An 11,091-nucleotide genomic window follows, 5' to 3' on the forward strand; every position below is an offset into this window, starting at 1 on the left:
TGAGAACTGGGCTGAGTGGCAGGGACCATTCAAACCTCAATGCCATGCTCCCTGGGTATTCCCCTGTGGGCTGGCATCTGCCCTCCAGAGGAGGCTACCAAGAAGCACCTTAGATCCTCAGGTGAAATGACTCCCTACGGATTCCAGTTCAGTCAGGCAGCCCTGCACTCCAAAATGAGTCCAGTGTTGGCCCCATGGGGACCCCCACATTGTCATCCATTGTTAGTGGCTGGACCCCAGGGGCAGAATTGAACAGGCATCCCAGTCCTGCTGCACACCAGGACTGTGGCCATAGGGCTGACCACGCTTTGCAGGAAGAGATAAAGGCCTGGGAGAAGGTGTGCAGGCCAAGTACAAATGAGACAGAGACGGCCCCAAGGCTGGGGAGCAAGGAGCATAGAGGTGCGCTGGCCTGGTTCTGAGTCTTAAAGAAATGGTGGAGCTGAACAACGGACAATGGAGTTTAGAGGCAGGAGAGGAGAATGTTCTCAGAGGTCTGTAGAACCATGAGGAGAGCTCAGGATCTCCTCAGGCAGGAGACAGGGTGAGCTACGTGAGTCTGGGCTGTATGCATCTCCTTGGTGGTTATGTTTCTGGAGTGTCACACTATATCTACATTTAATGAGCATCAATAAATGGTCAGTACAGTGTGAGGAAGAGAAGAGGGAGAGAGAGAGGAGGAGGAGAATGGAAGGGAGACCTTGGAGGCATCCACCAAGGTAGGAGGTTTAGCTATGTTATCCCACAGGAAATGGGGAACCAGGGAATGTTTCAGAGCAGAGAACAGTGCATGTAATTTAGAGTTTCTGGAAGGTGCAACTGCATCGTTCACTCCTCAGGGATGTTCCTGGGCCCAACCCTGCCCTCTGGAAGAGGCACTTTCTCTCTACCCCAGACTAGAGAGGGGAGAGGCAGGGTAGGGGGCACAGACCCTGCTCTGCCGTCTGGGAGAGCTTGGGATGCCTTAACTGATGCTTCCAGAGCTTGGACCAAGCTACTCACCTGCCTGGCTGCCAAGAAGAAGATTGTCAAAACCCTGGGCTGGAATCTCTCTGGCTCTCCTTGGCCTCACGTTTGCACAGTAGCTTACAACCCACTAATCAGATTTCCTGGCAGCCACCCTAGTGACCATGGTAGTGGCTCCAGTGGCCCTGCCTCCCGGGCTGGAAGGAACAGACACCTACAGGAGTGTGCTGAGGCTGGTGAGGGGTAGGCACCTGTCCACCAAGTTCCTGCTCAACTGACAGAAGACACAAGTCCCTCCCCCAGGACACCACCTCCCGCATGGTCAGCCCTGGCTGGGTGTGGTGGTGAACAAGAAAAGGGGACCTCAGGATGCTGAGGCTGGACTCCTGCCCCAGCCAGGCTGCTGTCAGACACTGGGACATAAAAAATGAGCAGCAGCTGCCTTCTCTCCCACTCCATCATGCTGTGGAGCGTTAGGTGGACCTTGGCTTTTTGGTTGGTTGATAGATTTTAGATTTACTAGTGTCTACTAGTGTCGGCATCTCCAGGAGTACACAACCAAACAGCAGCACAATCTCACAGGCACAGGATGGACCTTATAATTCACCACACCTCGGTCAGCACTTTTTTTTTTTAAATATTTATTTTGTAGTATTTGGCGGACACAACATCTTTGTTGGTATGTGGTGCTGAGGATCGAACCCGGGCCGCACGCATGTCAGGCGAGCGCGCTACCGCTTGAGCCACATCCCCAGCCCAGGTCAGCACTTTCTAGTTGAGCCTCTCCTCCACTCCCTGAGCCTGTGAAGTGAACAGGGAGTCAAAATCATGCCCCCTCAGAAATGAGGACCCCACGCACAGACAGGGGAGTTATCTAAAGTCCCACAGCTAAAATGCTTAGGAAGGGGAGCTTTGGCTTCCTGGCTGCCTCAAAGGGAGCCCCAAGAGCATGAGGAATGGATCTTCAGGGGAAATTTACAGAGGGTTCATAGAAGGATGGAGTTATCCCTACCTCAGTGGGTCTGTCATTCCTGAGAGACAGGTTAGGGACAATCTCATCCTATCCCTTCCTTAGGAATGAGGGCCCTGGGGGCAGAAAGCTGAAACAGTGTGTCCAGAATCCTACAAAAAAAAAAAAAAAAAAAAAGTCTGGAGCCAGAAAACTTCTCGGACTTATTTTTTTAATTCTTCTTATATTTTTGTACCAAGGATTGAACCCAGGAGCACTTAACCACTGAGCTACATCCCCAACTCTTTTTATATTTTGAGACAGGGTCTTGCTAAGTTGCTTAGGGCCCACCAAGTTGCTGAGGCTGGCTATGAACTTGCAATGCTCTTGCCTCAGCCCCCCAAGCTGCTAGGATGATTTTAACAGTTATGGAAAGGACCCCTCTCCTTCTTGCCTGTTGGTTCATGGTCAACGTTTTTTATTCCATCTAAACCAAGCGCCATATTAGTGAAGATGCCCTGAGAACAGTCAGGAAGTCACCACAGGCCATGAAGGATGGAGTGCCCCCCACCTGTCCCTGCCCCTGACTGCAGAGGCAGAACTAATCATTGTACAAGATTTGGCCAGAGTTAGAAGGAACACTGAGCCTGGCGAGCCACTGTCATCCCAGTGGCTCAGGAGGCTGGAATTCAAGGTCAGCCTCAGCAATTTAGTAAACCCCTAAGCAACTCAGCAAGACCCCATCTCAAAACAAAAAATAAAAAGGTCTGGAGATGTAACTCAGTGGTTAAGCACCTGGGTTCAATGTCCAGTACCAAAAAAAGGAACCCCAAATTTATCTCAACCTGCATCATTTCCTTCATCAGCATTGGAGGCCTAATAAGGCCCAAGGAGGCAGTAGTGAGTCTATTTTCAGCTGTTCTGATCCGAAAGACTAAGAATAAGGAAAGACCTGGACAGGTTGGCCATGCGGGTCCTTGTCAGGAGAAGGACTGTAAATGGGCCCCATCGGAGAGGCCCAGGCTTAGTCTGCCCCATCCCCTGTTCTCACCAGAGACTGAATCCTGTGCCCCAGGGGTCCAAGTGTTAATGTTCTGACAGAGGGAAGAAAACAGCTTTTACCATTGCAGAGTAACTGTCAGATGCCAGGCACTAGGCAAGGCAAGAATCACGCTCCCTAATGTACAGGTGAGGAGAGCTCAGAGAGGTTGAGTGACTTGTTTAAGGTCACCCTAGTGGTCTGAAAACCTAGGCTCTACTGTTGAGATGAAATGATCCTGCCTCGTCTGCTCATCCACACCACCTGTGGGCCCTCACCTGGCTCTCTCCGACCAGTGCTCTAGGATCCTTCAGTGCTGTACCCTCCCAGCCCCTGTCCAGGCCCCTCAGGCAAGGATGACCCTCATCAGACACTGCTGAGGCAGCCAGAACTGCTCTCCCTGACCTCTGCGTGCCAAGACTGGTTTGCCAGATCCACCCATGGAAAATCCCTGGGTTCTGGGCACTGGGAAGTGCATTTTAATGGGCACATTCTAGAAGCACTATTTTAGAAAATGAAGACTGGGATCTACTGCTCTCAAGAAAGGCCTTGGGTCTATTTTTGAGAAAGAGACACCAATTTCCCCCTACCCTATAGAGACCCTGGCCTTGTGGTGAAACTGAGAGGCGCCCTTTCTAAGACATACAATCCTATGTGGGGAATAGGAGCCCCACCAAGCACTCATCTTGAAGGCCTGCTCAGCTGGAAAGGAAGACAGAAGGACCGGAAGGACCCAAGGCTTCCAGCTGACACCCCTCCCACAGGGTCACTCCTTACTCAGGCAAAAGTGTCCTTGGGTTGCGCTGAAGCCCATCTCTGCTATGTCTCGGAGTCACTGAACATTACACATTAACAGCCCTAGTGGTTTCCAACGGCTTGAAATGCTGGCTTTGGCCAAAAACTTCTTTAAAAGGCCATCCTCCTTCTTATTCCATAGCGTTTACATTTTACAACATTTAAACAGAACCACTTCTAAGCAAAGATATGCAGCTCTTTCCTCACATGTCCCCATAAAAAGGAAAATCTGGGGAATATCTACATTAGACGGCAAGAGCATTTCTCTGGAGCCCAGCATTGAGCAGGAGTGAGGGAACCCACTGCCTCAGGCCCAGACTCCTTCCTCCCAGCTGGGTCCTCTGTATTAATCCCCAGAAGACAGTGACTTGTGTAGAGGCAGCGTCCCCAGTATTTATGAGCACTACAGCTACATTTTCTGAGCTAACATGGCCAGGACAAGGGCTACTGAAAGAACTACATCCAATATCATGTAGCAGATTAACCCTTTGAATCAGCTATGGCTGTTCTACACATTTTACAGCTGGGAAACAGGCTCAGGGGGGGTCAACAGACCTGCCCAGCCCTGATTCCACAGCCCACGCCCTTCAGGCTCTCTGCCTCAGCCAAGGAAGTCATCCCAAGTGGACATGGAGTCTGAAACCTCCAGCAGGCCTGCGGTCCTGTTGACCTTGAGCTGGGCACCCCTGCATCCTGCCCACCCCCACCCTCTTAGCCCTGGTTAAACTGAACCTTCAGCACTTTTTGTTATTCTGAATCTCCCTGAACCACTTACCCTTCAATGCTCAAGATATCACCACTACTAGGAGTTTGCTCTTTGATGTTAAAATTCCCTCGGGTGACCCAAATTTTTAAAATTTAAATAGCCCCCCCCCCCGCCCCCGCCTTCATCTGTCTTCTAGCAGCAGGATGGGTTCGCCATCTAGTGGTTGTCTAGTGAACCTCATAGTTGCAGAACAGGAGCAGAGCTTGAGATCTGGGAGGCCCTTAGAAGTCAGGTGGTCCTGTTTAAGATTCAAAGAGGGAAAGTGACCAGCTTAAAGGAACACAGCAAATTAGAATCCAGGCTCCAGCACCATAACCCATCCCTTGGTCAGAAAGACTATGCTTGTCTAATTTCCTTGGTTCTGAGGAAGCTGGATATCTGGTAGTTGTTTCCCATTCACAAGGTGACCTCTCTTCCTGATCCTGTGTCTGTTCATTTTATAATCTTGAATAGGTAAATTTATACATTGGATAAAATTAAAAAGTCACAAAAAGGTATGCAGCAGAAAGGGAGTCTCACCCCAGCCCTCCACCACCAATTTATTAATCAGAGATTTTCTATGTATTTATATTCACATATTTTAATTTTTTACATATATGGTAGCATATTCTACATGAGGCTCTTAGTACCACATCAAGGACATCATTGTACATCAGCTCATGACAAGCACGTTGGATCCTTGGAAAGCAACACATACCCACCCCACCCCCCAGGTGCAGTATATGGAGCTGCCGTAATTTATTTGGATGGTGATTCCCAGTGCTTTTGGTGGACACTAGATGGTCTTCAACATCCATAGCCATTATAAACATTTGTGGGGAAATGTGGTAAAGTAAATTCCTGGAAGGGGGCTTGCTGGGGTTTCCAATTGGGATTCACTTCAGTTTCATATTCTAGAAAACCCCACATAAGGAGACTTTAAATATGTAGGGCCTCAGTATCTCATGCAAATCAAGTATAGAGGCAGATGGTCCAGAGGCACGTGGCAGCTCCACGCCGGGGCTCAGTGTGTGCATAATTTTCATGGACATCACCAATTGCCCTCTTCGGAGGCCATACTGTCCTGTTTTCACCATCAATGTACAGCTTCCCTACAGCCTGGCCAAATCCCACCAGCATACTTTGTTTAAAATTTCCCAATTAAACAGGTGGAAGTGGCAGTCATTGTACTTGTAAATTTGTATTTTTCTAATGGTGAGCAGTGTTGAACATCTCTTCATGAGCTTAATATGTGCTTCCTTTTCTCTGGATTGTCTGGTTGTATTCATAACCATTTTCCTTTAGTGCTTATGTTCTCATTTGTATTGAAATTTTGTTAGCTTTATTAAAATACATACCATAAAATCCACCCACATCAAATGTACAATTCAATGGTTTTAGTATATTCTCGGGTTGTGCAACTGTCACCACAATTTAATTATTTATTTGTTTGATTGATTATTCATTGATTTTACAGGACTGGGGATTGAACCTAGGGATGCTCTACCACCAGGTCACATCCCCAGCCCTTTTCATTTTTATTTTGAGCAGAATCTCACTAAGTTGCTGAGAGCCTTGCTAAGTCGCTGAGGTTGGCCTTGAACTTATGATCATCCTGCCTCATTCTCCTGAGTCACTGGGATTACAGGCCTACGCCACCACACCCAGCTCCACAGTCTAATTTTAGATGATTTCATGCCCTCAAAGGAACCCTGTACCTATTAGTAATCATTCCCCACACTCACCCACCTTCACCCCTCCTCAGCCTCCCAGGGCTAAAAAACCACGAATCTACTTTCCATCTCCATAGTATTGCTCATACTGGACACTTCACACAAATGAATCATACAATGTGGTTCTTTATGTTTGGCTTCTTTCACTTAGTATAATGGTTTCTGAGTTGATTATTTAAATAATCACCACTATTTCAAAATGCCTCATTTGTACTTATTAAATTTCTATTAGTATTTGGTTGTATTTATAGATTTTTAAATTTTTGTTTCAAGTTATTTATCCATGTACTAGTACCATATTGCACGTTTAACTTTTTTGTTTGGAAATTTTCAAATATGTAAAAAAGTGAGAGAAAATAGTACAATGAGTATACCCATAATTCAGTTTCAACAATCATCAATTTTCTTCCATTCTTGTATTTTTTTCTAGGGATGATTTTTGTTGTTGTTGTTGTTGTTGTTGTTTGGCTGTTTGTTTGGTTTTTGTGTTTTTTGTTTTTAGTACCCTGGATTGAACTCAGAGGCATTTGGCCACTGAGCCACATCCCCAGCCCTATTTTGTATTTTATTTAGAGACAGGGTCTTACTGAGTTGCTTAGTGCCTCACTTTTGCTGAGGCTGGCCTTGAACTCATGATCCTCCAGCCTCAGCCTCCAGAGCTGCTGGAATTACAGGTGTGTGCCACCATGCTCAGCTCTAGTCTAGAGACTGAGCCCAGCACCTCTCACATGCTAAGCGCTTGCTTCAGCCCTGAGCTACACCCCCTACCCTAGAGTATTTTAAAGTAAATCATTTTACCTACAATTACTTTATTGTCTAACAGCTAAGGACCTTTTTTAAATGTGATCATGATGTCTCTATCATAACTCTGATGGAGAGAATTTTGGCCTCTCAACAATGTTCCCAAAACCTGTGAATTAATCACATAATATAATAATAGGGACTTTGCAGATGTGGCTAAAGATCTTAAGATGGGGAGAGTATCCTGGGCTATCCAGGTAGGACCAATGCAATGCCAAGTTCTATAGCACCCAGGGAGTCAGAGTCAGAGAAGGAGATGTAACTATAGAAACAAAGGTCGGAGTGAAGTGGGGCGAGGAACTGAGAAAGGCAGGCAGCCTCCAGAAGCTGGAAAAGGTGCCTGGTGTGGTGGTATACACCTATAATCCTCCACGCTTGGGAGGCCGAGGCAGGAGGATTGCAAGTTCCAAGTCAGCCTTGACAATTTAGCAAGACCAAAATTTAAAATATTTTATCTCAAAATAAAAAAACTTTATGCACTGGGGAGTAGGTCAATGATAGAATGCCTCTGGGTTCAATCCGTGGAACTGCAAAAAGAAAAAGAAAAATCACCTTGAAAAGGCAAGGAAACAGATTCTCCCCTGGAGCCTCTCCAAGGATCACAGTTCTGCCTAGACCTTGACTCTAGTCGAGTGTCTGTATTTCAGACTTCAGTGCTCCAGGGCTGTATGGAAATAAATTTGTGCTGTTCTAAGTCATTATATTGTGGTAATTTGTTATGAAAATAATAGGAAACCAAATAGATTAATAAAATAAGCAATAACTTACTGTCCAGATCATGCTCAATTCCTCCCAAATACTTCTAAACTCTCTTTTCTGAGACAGTATTTGTACATCTTTATGGGATATGCTATGGTAATTCAATGCACATAACTCAGCAGGGTTTGCCAGGCTGGGAAATGAAATACAGCGTGCCCAGTGAAATTTGAATTTCAGATCAATAATGAATCACATTTTACGATAAGTGTGCTCCAAGCAATATTAGGGTACATAGCTATATAGTCAAATGCCACATAACGACCTTTCAGTGTCCCACAAAATTATATCACCCAGTGCCAGGGCAGCCACCTTAGTTTGTGTAAGCAGTCTATGATGTTCACACCTGGACCGGATCACCAGCTTTTCAGAATGTGTCCCTGTCATTAAGCAACAGATGACTCTGCTATAAAATGATGCATTGTTTATCTGAAATCAAATTTAACTGGGAGACAATGTTTTATCTGAATCTGCCTTGATCCTGCTGGAGCCAAAAACCAGTTTCCAGAATCCACTGATCTGCCCCAAAGCTAGTGATCCGAGCTGATTGGGAAGAGAGGGGAGGAGGGTCTAGGAACAAAAATGATAAGAAAGAAAAGAGAGGAGCTTTGGAAATGACCTTATGAGGGCCTGAAGCTGGAAGGAGCTGGTGATTTTTAATCTAATCATCTCTGGTCACCATAGAAACCAGCTGTAAAGTCAGCCAGGAGCTGGTGAGCCCTTATCCACTGCCCCCCTGCCTTTCTGCCAGTGCAGATGGTCCACACAGTCTACCTTTGTCAGGCTTGATTCACATCTCAGTTTCTCTCCCAGGACCTAATGCAGCTAGCTCTCTTCCTCCTAAGCCCCGTGCTGCCCTTTCCAGCACATTCTCAAAGTGCCACCCTTCAATGTCAGCCTTCGGGGAGAGGGGAGAGGGTCAAGGGACACTCAGGTCCTGCCCAAGAGAGGGTCACATCCTAGCCAGGGGACAGGCCACACAGGAGCCCAAGAATATTCAGCAAAAACATGTTTAAAACAAAACAAAATCGTGTCTCACCTGGCCTGACTGCACAAGTATCTCTGTCCTTCCCAGGGCAAAGTAATTCTCTCCTAATGTGATTAAATTGATTAGGAAAATGTTCTATCTTTCAGACATGTCAAGAGCTAGCAGGGAGTAAGCTTTGAATACAAAAGTAGGGCTTGCAGTGAGCATTTTATTTGATTCTGAAAATTATAGGCTCTTTGAAGGTGGCATGCAAATTTGTTTAAAATGTCCCCAATTTGGGAAACAAGGCCAGAAGACAGTAGTAAGCTCAACACAAAGCACAGGAAGCACTTTTGAGGTCAGGAGGCCAAAACTTCCACCCTCAGGTCACCATTTTCTGCATGTGTCCCATGAGGAGCAATGAAGTTTAATTAAGTATGTGAGGACCACTGATAACCCCACCTCCAATCATCTTTCCCCATGCCTCAGATCATCTGCTACTCTTTCCTCAAAGTACCCCCAAACCATAACCTCCAGGAGGTAGGTTTGATGCTTGGATCTCCTACCTTCAGTTTGGCTGCCTTGTGAATAAATTCATTCTCCCCTGCAAAATCACTGTTTCAGTGATTGGCAAAACAGGTATAGTTTGGTAACAGCTGCCCGGAATACTGAAGCCACAGAGGTCAAGGTCTTGGCACAGGACTGACACAGACTAGGAGACACCTGATAGGAGATAGTTTTGATTGCCACTGTTACCCCTTATTTTCCTCCCCCAACTCTGTCCTTTATACTTTGTCACAGGGCTGCGTGATTAATGGAAGCTCACTCAGTCCTCCGCTAAATCCCTAAGTCCCAGAGAGCAGCAATCTGCTGGCTATTCTTCAGGACCCTATACCTGGCTCTGGGCTTTATACTTAGTGGGCACAATAAGTATTTACCAATAAATCCTCCTATGTCCCAGAATCCAGAGACAGCTGTTTGGTGGATCATTAAAGACACTGTGATAAATTAAAATTAATTTTATGATGTGACTATAGAGACAGAGATTGCTTCTAATGACATCATGTCGGGCTGGTGAAACAAATATCATTAGATATTGTTTACTTCAGAACAGTGCCCTTGATCTGGATATATGTGGGGGGAAAGGTTCACAGCCCCACTGTGTGAGTCAGCTGGTGTGGGGCTGCCCCAGTCTGTCCCTTGGGACAGAAGTTGTTTTTCATTCATCCTACTATCCCAGTTTCTCAGTAAATATTTTTGGATAAACAAATGAATGCCTTTGAAATCACACAAAGTTTCTTGGGGACAAGAAACTCAGAAGAAACCTCATCCAGGTCTCCTATCTTCCTGAGAGAGCAGAATTCAGTGGAGAAAAGTTCTAGAATTGTCTGCAGGTCCCAGACACACTTCCAAACTCACTCATGCCTTTGAGCCATCAAAGGCACAATTCCCTCTATCCGGTCACCTCCTACATTTGGTCCAAAACCCCACTTATAACACTCTCTCTGTCGGGGATTCCTGTACTAGAGGTCTGGTGCAGACGCTTGACAGTTTTTGAGTCTATACTGACCAGGTGCACAAGTTCGAGGAAGTCTTAGGGTAGAAAGGAAAGAGGTTCTACCTCTGTAAAGCCAGTAACAAGGTTTGCAGAAATGGGGAAAATGAGTGTGCTGGATCAAAACAGTCCTCCAAGGGGGTTTGCGTCCAGTACATCAGGCATGGGATGTAGACTACAGCTTTGAGAAAGAGGAAAGTGGACAGCAGGTGGCTGAAGACAAGAGTCGGGTTTTAAAGGCTGGAATTTCTCTGCAAACAAACCTAGGAAGGTCTTTCTACCTGGATGTCTCTGAGCATTGTTTAGATGGTTCATGAAAGAGCAGTAACCAGGCTTGGTGCAGCGATTGTACAGAAGGCACGGATTTGGGGAGACTAAAGAATCTGAGCCCAAAGCCCCAACCACCTACACACACACCGCATCACCAACAAAAACCATTTTAAGCAATTCACTCAGTCTCTCTCAATTTAGTTTTCGCTGTAAAATATTCTCCCTGGCAGCTGGAACTAGATTCCTACGCTGCTTTGCTGGAAGGTGTGAGCAGGCTGGGATCCCCAGGGACACCTCGAGGCCTCCCGGGAGTTCCCTGGGTACCCTAGAGAGAGGAAATTCCCACGCTGGACATTTCCACCTCGCGACTAGTCTCTGGACATCCTTCAGCCCAACCTCTCCAAATGGTTTACGAAACGCTCTACTACCCACGATAATGCATCCTACCATCGGCCTCCTGTTAACAAATGGGGAGGCCACGGGACTGGGGTGTAGCTCACGCTTGCCTAGCGTGC

Source organism: Urocitellus parryii, chromosome 12 (assembly GCF_045843805.1).
Source record: "Urocitellus parryii isolate mUroPar1 chromosome 12, mUroPar1.hap1, whole genome shotgun sequence".
Lineage (NCBI taxonomy): Eukaryota > Metazoa > Chordata > Mammalia > Rodentia > Sciuridae > Urocitellus > Urocitellus parryii.